Source organism: Phallusia mammillata, chromosome 6 (genome assembly GCF_965637545.1).
Source record: "Phallusia mammillata chromosome 6, kaPhaMamm4.hap1.1, whole genome shotgun sequence".
Lineage (NCBI taxonomy): Eukaryota > Metazoa > Chordata > Ascidiacea > Phlebobranchia > Ascidiidae > Phallusia > Phallusia mammillata.
This window is the reverse complement of record NC_137257.1, coordinates 23,220,343-23,237,269: the sequence shown is the minus strand read 5'-3', so window position 1 is coordinate 23,237,269 and position 16,927 is coordinate 23,220,343. Positions and strand designations below refer to the sequence as shown.

Below are 16,927 nucleotides of genomic sequence, written 5' to 3'. Positions count from 1 at the left end.
GGATTTTTTGGTTTGCAATTCCTTGTTTTGAATTTATGCAAGCAATTAAGGAAAAAGTTCAACTTCACAGTAAGTTCACTGTTTGTTTCTAGGGCCTACAAAAAATCCGTGAAAAGTCAAAATTGCCTATGGCACACTTGCCCCCTGGATGGGTACAAAGTCCAGGAAAGTAAATTTGATACCTAACACCGAACATAAAAAGGAGCAGTTTTAGTGAAAGCGAAACCAACAAAATCGGAGTCGCAAATTTCACACGATGAAATTTTGGAAGCTTTGTTTAATGCAGACCAAGTAAGTAGAATTGTACAGTGATAGATTGGCATTTTTTTTGTTTGAAAGATCTTTGCAAGTTGTTTGGTGTGAGTGACACTGGCAGTGTTGATGACATGATAAACAATCTAACAGAGCTAGTGATATTCAAAGAATATTTTCCCAAAGTATGCCGCACAATAAAAAATGTGGAGGTAAATTCTTTTTCAGTTTGTTCATCTTCATTTTCAGTTTGTTTGGGTATTACTATTTTTTTATAATTTGAAGGAGGAATTGTGCATTTCCGATGCATCCATGGTGTTTGTACTTACATGGAATGCCTTTTGCGCCAGGAAAGCGCAAGAGATTACATCGATGCTCTCCTTTCTTTAGCTGTGCAGCCAAAAATAAAATCATTTCTGACATTGCTTCACAGGTAATTGTTGGTCACTTAAATACTGTCGACTGTAGTTTACAGCTGATTGGTTTATTTAAGTCAGTGTGGTCCAACTTTATTTTGTTGCGGGCCATTCAAAATCGTTAACTTTCTACGCGGGCCACGGTTTAAATTTTTGCAGGAAAAACTTTTTTATGGGTCAAACTATACTATATACACCTTTGTTTTTATATATAGACAAGTTTATTTTTATATTTTATAGTTATTTACTAAAAGTAGAAGCTGTCAAAAACATTAAGTTTCCACTCTAGCGCAAAAATGCCCCTGAACGGTTTGCATATTTCCAAAATGTTTCCGAATTCGAACTACAGGGCTTTTTAAGCCAATCACAAAGGCGGTTTTTTCCGGGTCATGTGACTTTTTAACCAATCAGCGTAGTCGACTCATTGAACCAATCAGACGACAGCTTGCGTAGTAACAAAAAACTCTATAAAGAGGAAGGTCAACTAGTGTTTGTTCTTTTATGACGTTTTGCTTCGTCACGCTTGAATGACACGGGATAACTGTACAGTAACTTCGCCAAAATCAGGAATTTCTTTTAATTTATTGCAAATTAGCTACTGTAAAAGATGGAGAATCATTAAATTTACCAGAGGAGGTTATTAGAGGCCTTTTGTTTAAAAATATGGACGATGAAATGCCTGAACATTGTATAACCGACAAGCCGTAATTATTTTGCAGAGTTGTTGCTTACCAGCCGCCACGAAAACCTAACTAACTTTGAGTTTAAGTTGATGAGCAACTGATGTTAAAGTAAGAGGAAATAGTTGCTAAATTTTCGTTGCTGTGCAATGATGCACAAAAGTATTTTTAGAAGGCGTTTCTAAACCAGTGACAATACAAAGTGCTTGTTGACCCTTTTACAGCACACTATCTGTAAATAAGAACTGCCAAGAGTACCTTCTTGTGGCTAGATAAAAGCATTTGAAATTGACATTTTAGAGTGTATTGGAAGCTTTTTAATTAGAAAAGCTAAAGTAGTTTCCAGAAATGCCAGGAGTGGTTGATTGCATGTGTAATTCATATTTACATGGCTCTGTAATTAAGATAATGAAAAAATCTTATGGCTGTTTTAAATATCCATGAGATGTTTTTTAATTCTTTTTACAGCATATTTATTTAAAGTCGTAAAAGCAAACAGCAAAATTTTAAACTTTTAATTGCTGACATGTCAGATGAAGATTCTTCAAATTTCTGCACAACAATATGTCATATTGTGAATCATTTTGTTGAAGTGTTATCGCTTGCATTTACCAAAAAGTTGTTTAGAAAAATGTGCATGTGTAAACAAACAATCTAAGGGTCTTAGAGGTGATGTAAAGGAAAAAAATATATCTAATGTATCTTGAATCAATTATGCCTAACACTGTTACATTTTTCAGGAATTATAAACTGAGTAGCATTCCAAATTTCTACAGAATACCTAAAAGTTGTCTTGTGTAATAATATGAAAACAACCATATTGAAAGTAATCTCTTCAAAGTAATGGGGTTGTTCAGCCGAATCAAAAATTCTGCTAGGTGGCAGCACCTTCCGGCCATACAATGCGTTGGTTTATGCTGGAGACAATAGCAAAAAACATATCGGCAAGCTTCGCAGGTGTTTGGGGTGCATTTTTGTGGTCTAAATGTATGTTACGAATAGATGGACTATTATTCTTGTTATCTAAGATAAGTTTGTGTATAAACTGCAGGTTCAATATGCGTATTTCAGCTAAAATTCAGTGAAATCTTCCCGCCACTGCAGGGTAGATGAAGCATCATGTAATTATTTTCTGTTGCATGTGCGTGATTTTAGGCCAAACTTGAGGTCTTTAATCATCTAATATGAAGACTTGAAGTTACTGAAACATTCGCAACATCAAGCAAGCAAGATTTGACAAAGAAACTATATATCCTTCTATATTTGGGGATAGCATTTTCGGAGGAAAGTCAAAACAAGGAAATTGGAAATGTACTGGCTGGGTGTTATACCAACCAAATAGAGATGTCATATTGGCAGTAAATAGTACAACGAAGTAACATCAGTTGCAAATGATTCCATTGCTTGCATCCAAATGCATTGTTGATTGTACAAACAGCTAGCAAATTAAAGATGTAACTTTCGACAGTATTTTTTTCAAAAATGGCAACAATACACAATGACACTGAATATGAGTTCCAAGTACTTCACCTGGTTTTAATTGAAAATTTAACTATGAATATAATGTTTCAGTTGAAGTTCAAAGATATATCAACTGATCTTTACCGTCACACAGTTTGACAAATAAATATTACCAAGATATGTGTATCTTATTTGGCACATCTAAAGAAAGAATTCAGATATTTTTCTGTTTAGATCAGATTTATATTATTGATAGCTAAATTAACTGAATAAATAACCATCTTCCAAAGTACTAAATCACCAGAGGCTGCTATCCTATGTGAACCAAAAGATTCTCAAATGGTAAAAAATGATTTCACAAGATCTTTTGATTGATTGTATTTGTAAACACACACCCACAATATGTCAACGAATTGCATGATATATATTAACTTGGAATTAACAAACACTTTATTGTTGATAATGGAAAATTTAAATGCTTGCAATGTAGCTCAGGTTGCATAGAATTTTACAATTATTGGCAATGCACTAAACAAAACAATATTGAAATACTGTTTTAAATATTGATGTAAAGTCACCAAATATGTAGGCAATAAAAAGCATGATGCTTTTATAGTTGTTACAATTATAATTTTTGGCAGTAGAATAGCAAGAAAATTATTGTAGCAAATTCTTTGAAATGCTGCATTCCAACTTTGACACTTTCTCACATGGGTTGCTCAGAAAGTCCCACTATAGCATCATAAGTTGAAGCCAAGCAGGACATGTGCAATCAGCTTTTCTTTTTGGGTTTTGCCTATTCCTCTTTCAAATTAACAATTTTCCTTGTTTAATACAACCTATATATCTCGACAACAAGAGAAAGGTGTGGAATTATGATCTGCACAAATGTATCAGTATACTGACTTATAAGTAAACCAATCAACACCTCGAGCATTTAGTTCTTCACAGCGACATACCATTGTCAACATTTGTTGACTTTGGCTCATAGATGTATATTTACATGTTGTTTGGAATGATACTCACTGTATTAACATAACATAGCTTAACTCAACTCCTGCAATAATACACTCAAGAATCAGATACTAGCAAGTCCCCTCAAGAATCAGATCTAGCAAGTGATTGTTCGCTAGTCACTAAAAAGGCATGAATTAACACAAAAGAACATGGTACAAATCATGTAAATTATCAACAAACATCCGTATTTACCACATAAATATATTTTAAAAGCAAAACTAACAACCATTTTCTCACAAACATAACCCAGACATTTTTACAAATTAACTTCTGGACAGGTGTAACTGGCATGACATGCGCGAACTCATCAAGTAATTTCTCTTTTTCTTTAGTATTTTTGCAAGTTCTTAAAATAGTTGAAATATGTTTCACAATAATAACTTAAGTTGTGGGAAACATGTGGTATTAAACCTAAAAAAACGTCAAGAAAATGTGACTGTTTCCATTGTTAAGCACAACGCGCGAAGCCTCCATAGGAGGAACGTGGCGGCACCTAGTGGATGAACAACCCCATTGCCTAAGCAATTCAATGTAATTGTTTGTAGTGAAAATCAGTCCACTTTGTGTCAGTGCTGCAAGCTTCTCCTCTACCACGTTTCAAAGGTTTTTTTTGTGGCTGATTGGAATACTGGAGTTGTCATAAGTTTAAACAAGGACTGCTGCTCAACTACCTTCCACAACTGTACTTTGTCAACAAACTTTTGCAAAATATATATCCATCACTTAGTGGCATGTTGAATTGGACATTTCACAAAACAACTCATTTCATCGAACCATCTAAAAAGGCAAAGCTTAAAAATTTAGTCATATAAATGGTTTGTCACAAATCTTACTCTGCAAACAGAAGCACAAACTTGGATGTGCCTAAAGCAACTGACATGGATGCCAAACACTTTTCAACTTAGTGTTTGTGTTGCAAAGCCTACTTTCATCTGTTGAAATTGGCAATGGCAGCAATAACTATTTGTATGAGATAAAATGTTTTTTGGGTAGCATCACCTTGTGTATTTTACCTTTTCAAACTTTTGACCAGTAGTTTCTGATGTTTGACACACATAAATCTCACCATCTGTTTTTTAAAGCAAGACATTGGGTGCACAATATTTGTGTGATGTTGGCAAGTGTAGTTGAAATTGTGCCTTTAAAGCTTCTTCTTAATAAAACTTTGCCTATTGCTGTAAAGTTTGTGTACTTTTTTCCACCATACAGGCAAAAAAAGACTTAACTACAACAACGAACTTTGAAATTACAATCATTTTGTAGTCATAAGAGTTTGAAGCGAGCTAAGAACAGCAATTTGGATCAGCACAAGATAGTGTCTGAAAGAAAGAGCCATTCTTATTGGATTCATAATATAAATGCATGGAAACTATTTTCTAATTCGCCAAAATTGTAGTGACGTCGCCTGCTTGAGTATTCCAAATCGCCGATAGAAAAAAATGGGCATTTGACACCTTGTGCCTCGGCAAATCTTGCAAACCAATTACGTCCGGGCAATGCGCAATGCGTGATTCCCATTTTATTTGCAAAAAAAAAAGTCGTTTGTAACGAGATTTCCAATTTCTAAGCACAAAACACGACTTCTGCACTGCATTTTATCCCGTGTCACTCATGCGTGACGAGAACAATGAGTTGACCTTCCTGGTTATAGTGTTCCTTGGTAGTAACCAGTCAATCTGCCTTGAGTTACTATATTTGAAAGTAAAGGTTGTGCGTGGTTTTATAATTGCATTACTAAAAGCATTTTAAAGGGCATTTTTAATAATTAATCATAAGCTTTTTTGTAAATAATCATCTGATATTGTTAAGTGGATTCCCTGCAGCAATGGTGGAACTCGGATGAAAGTTAGTAACAAAAGGAAATGAAGAAATGGTTTTTAGATTGACCTTCAGCAAAAAGTCAGCAAAAGAATGGGACGAGTGGCTTGAGTCTTTTTGTGTAGTTTCTAGTACTAGCTGGAATGTGTACAAAACATTTTTTTTTTTGGGGGGGGAACCTTTAAATGCAAGTCAAAGTCAAGTCAAAATTTTATTTGCATCGTCACTAATCATCACAGTTCCATGGTTGGGCAGTTGAGTAAACAGCAAGGACACCGAAAAAAGCCGTGGGTTATCGAGTCAAGTGTCCTGTTATTTGAATGTTGGTTAAATTCTGGGTGTGTTCTGCCGTAGGATCGCAACCGACCGCACGAACCTGGCAGGGTACGTTCGGTTGCATAAGACGGTGGTTGAACCCGCGAGTTCTGCTGGCCAAATGAAACCCGCCTAAACGGAAACACCAGCTCGGTTCCTCGGAACGCTTCCTGTGATCCCGTAGGCCAGACCCGGGTGTCCCGAGGAAAGTTCGTTGCGACGATGAGAATGTTGCCGTCGAGCATTCCTCTGCGCTTGTGAGATCGATGGCGAGGTCTCCGATGTTGTTCGCTGGGGAATGGTGCTGCACCGTCTTCGACCCGAATGGCTGATCTAAAAATACCGAATCCTACGGCAGTTTTTTGTTCTTTTGACTAAGTTATCTAGTTAATTGGTATGATATAAAAAATTTAAAAAAATACACTAAAAGCAAAAAAAACTAAGAGATGAAACTAACAACAAAAAAGTGAAAACAAGGGTAATTTTGTATGAGGGAACAAGCTGTGTTGTATGTAACCTTGAGTGAGCGAGAAGTACTAATTGAGGGGTCGTATTACTTCAATAGGTACGAGCGAAACCTTTTTTTGAAAGAGGACGAGCGTCGCAGAGACTTAATGTCGTATGGTATTTCTTCCCATACTTTTGGCCCTCGATGGCAAATTGATTCTGCGCCGGTCGCGGTGTTTACCCGGGGATGAAAGTAATCTGACTGTCAGCCCTTCTGGTGTTGTGGCTATGTACTGACGTAGTAGGTGTGAACAGGGAGTTGTATGTGGAAGGTAGTGCACCAGAATGAAACGCATGCAACAATTTGGCTACTTCGAGGTGGTAAATGTCTTTAAACTTGAGAAGACGTAAGTCATGATATAGTGGGGTGGCGCGACAAGTGCTGCGAGTAATGGCTCGCAAAATTTTGTTGTGTTTGATGTTGAGGGTTTTAACTGCTGCCGCGTATCAGCTACCGCAAAGGAGTAGTAAATCATGCGGAGAAACTGTTGTCCAAAGTAGTGTCACGCAGCTTGTACATGATACCGCAGGCTTGTGGTAGTTTTCGTTCCACATGAGCTATGTGTTTATTTCGATGTAAACCTCGAGGCATTTTGGCTGTATTTGCTGCAATCCTATGGAAATCGAAAACTTTTGCGTGTTTGCGCGCTTGGAAGGACAAAACAGTAAATACGTTGTTTTACTCGTATTAAGCGATAAATTGTTGTGTCGCATCCAGTTATCAACATAAATGAGTTCCTTGTTTACTTTCACCTGCAGGTCGTCTAGAACAGGGCTACTCAAACTTTCTTGCTCTGCGACCCCATTTCAAAACAGAAATTTCTACGCGACCCCTAATTGATGGTTATAGCCCAGGGGTGCACAAACTTTTCGCTATGACAGCCGCAGCACAGATCTTTATTTTACAAACGGCCGAAAATTGCCTGCTTGCTTTGGTTTTAAAATTACTGATGTAAAGAAATACTTATATTACTGACAAAATTTATCTCGGTTGCAGTAACCCAGTTTTTCTCAAACATTTTCGTGATTTTTTCTAAACGGTTTATTACTTCGAGGGCTCGCGGTTCGCAAGCCTGAATGTGTATTTCAGAAAAACGAAAGTTGATTGCAGGATTTTAGCAAGTTATGCAAAATTGCGCATAAAAATGATGTAAATCTGACATGACAAAAAGCATTATAATTGTCCGCGAACAATTGCATGTTTGTTGGTTGTCATGCATTAAAGCTTATTGTTTAGCAATGGAGACGGTCGATCCTTACTTTAACTTTGATTTAAACTTATTTAGTTGCACAAACTGACAACAAATATAAACATAGATTTACTTCCACCTTTTCGCGGTCCCCGCAAAATACCCTAAACTACTAAAAGACCGCGGATCCAAGTTTGAGAACCACTGCGTTAACCATTTTTGCGATCCAAACACTTCTATTCCGGAATAAATTTGGAATATTCAGAAGTCACACGGACGGCGACACCAGAAAACGTTAGATATAGTGCTCCGATCCTTGTCAATTAACTTTCTGTGTAGGCTTCCGTTCAGTTTAGTTTATTAGGCTAAGCTCACTACTCTTACTATCCTTGTAACAATAAGCACATATATCAGGGGTCTCCAACCTTTACCACTCTAAACACCATTCGGACCAAGCAGTGCCGGATTAAGGGTCTGCTGGCCTGTAGGCACATTTTATAAGTGGCCCGAAAATCATGGTTGCCAACTAAAAAATTAGAATTATCAGTGTTGCTTAATCATTGTCACAACTGATTTTAAAGTGGCCAGGATTTTTGACTGGCATCTAGGCACGTGCCTACTTTGCCTAATGGTTAATCCATCACTGCTGGGACCAAGTTTACAAATTTGAAATAAAATGCCACTGAAAAAACGTTGTTATGTCTCACGACATTCGACTTTTCGTTGTTAATTAGTTCCTTGTATATTAGGTACACAGTTAAAGCAAATGAAATTTCGCACGTTCCCACGTAGCATCGAGTGCTGTGTTTTCTTGAAACGCCGCTTTTTGTTTGTGTAACGCGTACTGTTAGACAACTAGTAACAAACAGGTATTGTTACGCGCGCACACACAGTGCAAAACGAAACAGTAACTTTGTGCGTTAACGTGCGCGCCGCCAGTTTACCTCTTTACGTTTCGTGGCATAGACGCAGTTGTAGCTAACTAGGCTACTAGAAACTTTCTCCGTTGGTACAATAATTTCATTGTATATATATTTTGTTTTTCTTAAATTCCTGACTTTTAAGTACATTTTAACATTTCTCCCTGACGCAGATTTAAACACTAAATTCCCTGACATGTCAGGGAAAATCCTGACGTATGGCAACCCTAATATATGCATATATATATACCATCTAATGGCGCCTAAAAAAAACTTGACACACAGATTGACAGTCTGAGCTTTTATGACGTCATAATCTATATTGTGACGTTTGTGGTATCTGCTTTTTCGCATTGTTTGCACACAATAGACATAAATCAGTCAGGCGCATGTGGCTACTAGGCTGGTTATACTCTTTTAAGTTCCACAAAATGTGTTTAGAGCAGTGTAAAAAATCAAAATATTTTGAGTTTTTATTTACGCCACTGTCGCCAGTGTATGTATTCTAATAAACATGTCCACGGCCGCACAAACTCGTCTCTGTCGCCAATAAATGTACGCACATATACCATTTATTGTGACTGACATAATAACGCATAATGTTTCGCGACCCCAATTGGGGTCTCGACCCACAGTTTGAGAAGCCGTGTCATCCGCGAAGAGTTTCGTTGTGAACTTGGATGCCGTTGGTAGATCGTTTATGTGTAAGTGACGAACCTTGTGGGCAGCCACATGTTACCTTTAGCAGTTGTGATGTTACGTTTGCTATGCGTGTGCATTGTTTGCGGTGACTTAAGTAGCTGCGGAACAGTTCTAAGGGGTTTCCCCGTATTCCATACTGATGCTCCAAGTTCCACGGGTGCCTTCGAATACTACAGGTGCGCTAGGTGCGCTTGGTAACCTTTTTTCGTGCAACGTAACTTAAAAATAGTGCAGGTAGCTCTCTTTGGTGCGATTAAACTCAGAATTAAGTCGAAAATACTACAGCTGTCCTGTTTTTATGCGACAAATCGTAAATACTGCAGTTAACGTTAAAACACGCAAATAATGCTGGAAAAGTGTTACGAGAGTCCCAACACACAACCAAAACCCTAAACTCTGAACCCTAAACCAGGGGCGGGCAACATACGGCCCGCGACGGGATTTTGAGTGGCCCACAGACAGTTTCTGGTTTACATAAAAATGTGGCCCGCGGCCACAGTCTGCCGCATTCCCCGACTACTTGCTTTCTGCGTCAAATTGTAGTTGTAACGGACAGTAACGCTCCCCAATAGCAAAAAAACTTTCCCGTCGTTGTTACCATTGCACGATACATCCATTGTTACGACGTAACTGCCAACCTTGTGTGTGGCCTGCTTTCACGGTTTCCTTTGTTTCCACACGTGTAGCCTAGTTAGTGTTTCAGCAGTATCTAAGTCTGTGGTGTATGCATTAGATTTGCTGTTGTGAATAATTTTATGAATATAGTTAGATTGTTTGGACTGTATTGTAATTGTGACGTTCTTGATTGTATTTGGTTTAGGTCAGGGGTTCTCCCCAAGAGGTGCGAGAACTGTTCCTAGGGGGTGTGGGAATGCTGAATCATTAAGGTTGGTTAGGTCTATTCTGTATAAATGAAGGGTTCTTAAACTGGGGGGCGTGAAGGGTTCGCAGCACATTATGGCTGCTTTCACTTGCAAACAATTGTAAATGAATGCATGGGAATTATGTCGGCGCTGACTTCTAACTTATTTAGAAATCAAAGTAAGCGCTTCATTAATTTGAAATGGATGTCCAGTTGTACTAACCAAACTTTTTTCATGCCCTAGTGCCGTCTTCTCAAACTTAGTCCACAAGGCGATTTTTCTAGGTGCGCCACGATATGGTCTTTCTACAATCCGATTTAAAATCTGTTGATGCGACTGTTAAATTGTATAGTTAGCAATGCTTGTATATTACGTGACAAATAACACAATAAGGCAATTGTTTGAGCACAATTAACACTTTTTGTCTTGTCTATGACGTAATAAACTGGCTTTGGATCAGTCCTGGGCGTTGCAATCCTATGAAACTAGGTAATATCAATTTTACATGTTGTAACAGTAAACTTTCGTAATTTTTGACTGTAACAAAGTTATCAATACGTTTTGACAAACCTAAAAAATTGGGTCGCGGGCCATAGTTTGGTGACCCCTGTACTATATAGTCGGCTGTACATTCTTTATTTGTTCGCATTAGAGATTGCCTTGACTTTGAGTGAATCAACAATTTCTGGGCTACATATGGTTTACAAGAATACTGGTAACGTGGCTCTGTGCGCGCAACTGTTTAAGTGCCTTCATTTTTCTAACGTTTGGAACTAACTTGATAATAGCTTAAAGCGGACCTACCATGTTGTTTCCGAAAAACAAGACAAACACTATCAGTGCTAATCTTTATTTAGGGGGGGGGGGGAGAAAAAATAAATAGTGTCAAGTGGGGCACGACCGCAAAAGTTTAAGAACCCCTGGTATAAATACAAAAACCCAGGGGGTGCGAAAACTGGTTGGTGATTTGAAAGGGGTGCAGCAAGGAAAAAAGGTTAAGAACCACTGGTTTAGGTGGTCAAAAATCCGTCTTAAATCACTAGATAAATACGCGATTAATGTATCGATTCAGGAATCCGGCCCGCCAAGTACTTCATTTTCCCATATCAGGCCCGCCGACTGGAGAAGTTGCCCGCCCCTGCCCTAAACCCTAACCCTAACCCCAACCCTAACCCAACCTTAAAAACAGTACATACAGCATTATTACGTTACGTCGCAGTAACTACGAGTTTACTCGTTTCAAAAAAGGTTACCTGCACTATTTACGGGCTTTGTTGAATTAAAACGAGTTACCTGCAGTAAACCAAGCGAAGAACCTAGCGGACCAAGCGCACCTGCAGTTTTCGAAGGCACCGAACTTCCACAACAAAACCCTGTGATCGACTGTGTCAAACGCTTTGGACAGGTCCAGGAAAATAGCACATGTGTATTGTTTTTGATCGAGAGCAGCTAACACTTTTTCATGGATGTCATAAATTGCCAGGGAGGTAGACCGATTGCATCGAAAGCCATATTGGTGACTTGTTAACATTCCATTTTTTTAACGTAGTCATACAAACGTTGATACATAATTTTTTCAAATATCTTAGCAAAAGGGGATAGCAGTGAAATTGGTCTGTAATTAGTGCATTCAGCTTGTGAGCCTGATTTATGAATTGGTATCACTTCTGCTATTTTAAGTTCAGCGGGGTATTCCCCATGTTGAATACACCAGTTGAAAGCCTCTGAGAGCAGAGGTGAAATAATGCTTTTAACCACTTTGATGTATTTAATTGGAATTTCGTGACTGGGCACAGATTTACGAATGTCAAGAGTGGATAATATACATTTCCACCTCATCTGGGGTAGTGTCATAGAAGAAGAAGGATGATGGCTTTGTGATGCAGGAACTATTAGGTGGTGGCATAACTGGTTGTGGAAAAACTGATGCCATATTTGCTCCGATGTTGGCAAAGAACTGATTAAAGTTGCTGGCAATTGTAACTGGGTCTGTGGTGCAATGTTCTATATGACATCTTAATCAGTTTTGCCAACATGAAACTGGTGCATCGGTGTCTATGGATGTGAAAATCTAAACATCAGATGTATAGTAAGTGTGACAGTTGACCACAATCACTTGCTTAAAGCTGCCGGAGACCTTGGTTAGCTAAAGATCAGTGAATCTACAAAAAAAATTTTCGTGTATTTTTGGCAATGATTGTCAGTGTCTCAAGCATCCACTATCTCTGGGATCAGTGGCGTAAATGTAACTTTGGGGCATAAAGTGGTATAAATTTGAATTGTGCTATACAGAAGTATGCCGATGAATCTGAGGCTAAGATCTGCCTTGAGCAATTTAAAGGATTTTATGTTCGTGCCATTGTAAGTCCGATCATGTAAAGAATCCACAAAATGATGTCACAATCTTCTGAGATAGTGTTTGTGGCTTCTACAACCAATCTGGATCAGACTAATGCCTCACTTACAGTCCTATTATGTGGTAGTCGAAATGGGGATGTATCAGGGATCAGCACCTCAGAAGCAAATGTATGCAGGCGTTGCATTGGGTCAGGAGCAGGCACCATCTGTGGAATTCATTAGTGATTTGGCCACCACACATCTACACAAGATCATGGTGGCTGTTCAAATGCCATGGAAATCAATCCACTCATTGTCTGATAGCATTGCTGGAACCTCACATAAACCAGTGCCTGAATGTCCGGACTACACTGCAGAGAACTTTTCTTAAATTTAATAGTGTTCTGAGCTTATAAAGACCAAGCACTCTAGTGACTTTCATTTAAAAGAAAACTAATGAAGCATTACAAAGGTTTAAGAACTCCATCTATTCTGCTCATTTTGTTGCACAAATGATATCAGCACTTCATTCATTTGGAAAAAAACTCAATTGGCAGCCGCAATGCTGGGAGCAAAATACATTGTTTTTTTGGTACTTTTATGGTTGGTACAAAAATTAAAAAAAAAATATTACCTATGGTGTTTTTAAAGCATTTTGCAATATAACCTCAAAATGTTTGGATTTCCTAATTTACGGACAGTTTGGAATTTGTTTATTTGATAAAGTAGCATAAGAACATCAAGAAACATTGCAAGAATTTATTTAAACGTGGACGACAGTTGAAATGGAAGTTTCATATCCCAGAAAAAGTGCAAAACATCATTTGGTATAATTTACATCGAAGAAAACCTTGGACCTTTATAACAATACCGTAAAATCTGTGATGAACGTAGGTTTGCATTTATAAAATGCTTTTCCAGTTTCTGAGTGGTGACATCAGGGTGATTTTTATTTATGCTTGAAACAATGACAACTTTATTATACCTAAACACATGTTTTGTACAACTCATTTTATAAGGTTTTTTGGCAGTGGTTCTCAAACTTTTTAAGCATGCGGCGCATTAAAGAACTAAAATTGCCGCAGCACACTTCGCAGGCCAGGTAAACATAACAAAAGTTGTTCAAAGAATAGTAATTTTCAACTTTATTGTGGTGAGTAAGGATGCCTTTCATTACCAATAACTAAAATATAAGCTTTGAAACGTTGTCATGCACACTAGTATTTCGTCATGAAGACCCGAAACACCAGAGAATGCTTGTACTTTAAAACAGGGAATATTTCGCGGCACAGTTGGAAATCTCTCACGGTACACTAGTGCAGGGGTCCGCAAATACTTTTTGGCTTCCATCTTCAATTAACCATCCCAATATTGCATATTCAATTTTCAATTACAGATTTAAAACAAAATAAGAACCAGTGTCCTCATTACAAAGAGACACCAAAACCATGATGCAGAAAGAGACTTGCTGGACACACACAAAATCAGTCCAAATTGGAGCAAATGATCATGTATTGTGATGACCAAAATTACAGGTCAAATTTGACTGCTGTAAAGCAGAAAAAAATACAATCAACCTTAGGCATTTTACATTTTTATTTGGTGTTAATACTGTACATTGTGTTTGTATTATGTGCATTAGTGTTTCTGTCTATTACCCACCCCACATGCTAATTTAGACCAACTCAATTGTCAATTTGTTCAAAGTTTTATTTTTTATTTGTATGCTACACTGTCACTTTTTGTTTCTAATAAACACAAGTACATGCTGTATAAATAACATGTTATTGACCTGGAATCACTTCAGTTTCTGGCAATATTGCCATGCAGATCATTACATTTATTGTGTTTGTGGAGGTTCCTCAATGGCAGTAGTGCAGGCAGAGATTTGGGACACATTACAAATCTAGAACAAATACATGACAATCTTATGAACTTAAGTACTTAACACAAAATAACTGCCGTGATCAATAAAAACAACCTATCTTGACATGTTCATCTTATAGCTAGAGTGTTGAAAGAAAATATGGAGGGTGTAAACAACTGTGAGTCACTACCACACAGACGGTTAGCAGTACAATAGCTTAAAATTTAAGCTTTAAGCCTTAAATGTTGTGTTTGCCTAAATTAGATATCTTAAACTGTAGTGCACACACGGAAGTATATAATAAGGACTTGTTCTTCCACCGTCAGATACTTTTTACTTATTTTAACTGAAAAAGTTGTAAATCCTCGTGAAATGATGGCATCAGTCCCATACAGTTATTCTTCGCAAACGCCATTTTAAAATTAAATTAAAACCGACATTTACGATTTTTCTTCGTTTGTACAAACTTTTACCAACAAAATACGTAGCCACAATTGTTTTCCGACGTGACTGTGTGACCACCCGATTCGTCAACAAGTGCTCGATTAGAAGCGCTTGTGTTATGAAAAAATCCCCGTTTCTTATCGGGCGGTGTTATAATTTTAGAACATGTGTTATAACACAGCCCGATTTTATCGGCAATGGTAGTGAAGCATTAAATTTATTTTTTATTGAAAAATATTATATTTTCTGTGGAAATAATCGCAGGTGAAATGAGTTTTACATGAAATTGGCAGTTAAATGTGAACTGTTATGACAAAAGCAAACGCATTTTAAGCAGTGAAATAGCAGCAGTACCAGATTCTCCTCGATTGTAAACTGTAAAATACAAAATGGGCCAAGGTTGTTGTATCTAATAGGCATCCATGTTTTGATAACAAATGGAGTAGTGAAAAGTGACAGTTCAGGGTGGGGGAAGCATTTCTAGTGCTTCATGAAGCAAACTAAGGCCTAGCACACTATCAAATGAAGGAATTGGGACATTGGATTTGAAAAGCAATGATACATGGTAAGTGGTTGTCAATTGTCATGATATGCTTGTCATTCTCAACTGTTTCTATTATTTTAGCAGATGGTAATTTGTTATTTTTTTAGGCATGTTTAAAAATATGGTAGCTCATCTCTAGTGTGATCCTGGTTTTGTAAAACATTGGCTTTCATTTCTACTGGCCTAACTCAAGCATTTTTGTGTAAACTCCTACTTGTCAAATTAAATGTTGCCTACACTTTTTCTTTTATTTTTTGTTGCAGTTCAACATCTGGAAAACTGAATAGAAGCAGAAAATAGCAGCAGAATCATTCCAAAGGTAATTCAAGATTGCCTTGGACAACATGGAAGAAAGTAATTGATTGTGGAAGAATGGTGTGGGTGAAATGAGCTCACTGAAGTGTCAGCTAAATCATTGATGGATACAAAATGCTTCTTGCCTCACTTGCAGGGGAACATTTTATTTTAAGATATTCACCACACACTTCAGTTTTACATGAATCGAAATATGTGTTTTTTTTGCCGCTGTACTACCCGAAGGCAGGTTTATTTAACAATTCTTGTGCCCAATTTAAAGCAAACTTGTTATGTTAGATGTGTTCAATGATTTGTTGGTGTTATTTTAATCTCGTACCCAAATTAAGGCAAACTTGTTGTGTTGGTTAGATGTGTTTAAACATTTGTTGGTATTAACGCTGTCTTACCTACATGACATAATCATGGCGTCGTTAAAAAAGCATCTCTTGGGTAAATATTTATACATTTTCACTTTGATGTAGACTCTTTCAGTAAAAGTGATTCATCAGACAGGAATGAAAAACCTTTATTTTCAACCAGTAATCTCTATGATAGCTTGTTTGATACAACCTCATCTTTCACATGGTAGCTGGTTTAATTTTATTTCAGTAACTCGCAACACATTGCATTTTCAGTTGAATGTTGTTTCACCTTTTTTTGTTTCTCAGTCTGTTCACTTGATGACCCCTTTTTAGTGTACTCATTGTAAATGCAGGTTTTTGCTTGATAAATCAATCTTCTAATTATTTATCCTCTTCACATTTATTTCTTCTTTCATATAACTGTGGCACCCAATATGAGTATGTTATTGTGTGGAAATTGGGTTCATTTTTTCATCAATAAAATGTTGCCCTTAACTGTGCATTTGTTATTTCATCATTTTCATTTATCTTAATCCGTTTGTGATCTGGAGCCTGTATATGCTACAAAGGTCGTCAGCGCGAAAAATCATTTTAAAGCGGTCATGCCCTTCGTTCGCTTATGATGTACGCCTCTCATTTATCATGTGGTGGTTAGATTCTAAAGATATTTTTTATGCGTTTACTAGATGTAGTTTAGAGCTGACCTTTGAAAACCGTTTTCATTTATCTTAATCCGTTTGTGATCTGGAGCCTGTATATGCTACAAAGGTCGTCAGCGCGAAAAATCATTTTAAAGCGGTCATGCCCTTCGTTCGCTTATGATGTACGCCTCTCATTTATCATGTGGTGGTTAGATTCTAAAGATATTTTTTACGCGTTTACTAGATGTAGTTTAGAGCTGACCTGTGAAAACCGTTTTTGTTTACATCAAGGCC

The 16,927-nt window shown here is 37.4% G+C and overlaps 1 long non-coding RNA gene across 1 annotated transcript; it reads left to right on the top strand.

The window, feature by feature from the left end:
- The first annotated feature begins 14,865 nt into the window (after positions 1-14,865).
- LOC145234668 (uncharacterized) lies at positions 14,866-16,492 on the top strand. Its single transcript, XR_013861313.1, has 2 exons — positions 14,866-15,354; positions 15,597-16,492. It is a non-coding gene; the product is annotated as an uncharacterized LOC145234668 (long non-coding RNA).
- The last annotated feature ends 435 nt before the right edge of the window (positions 16,493-16,927 follow it).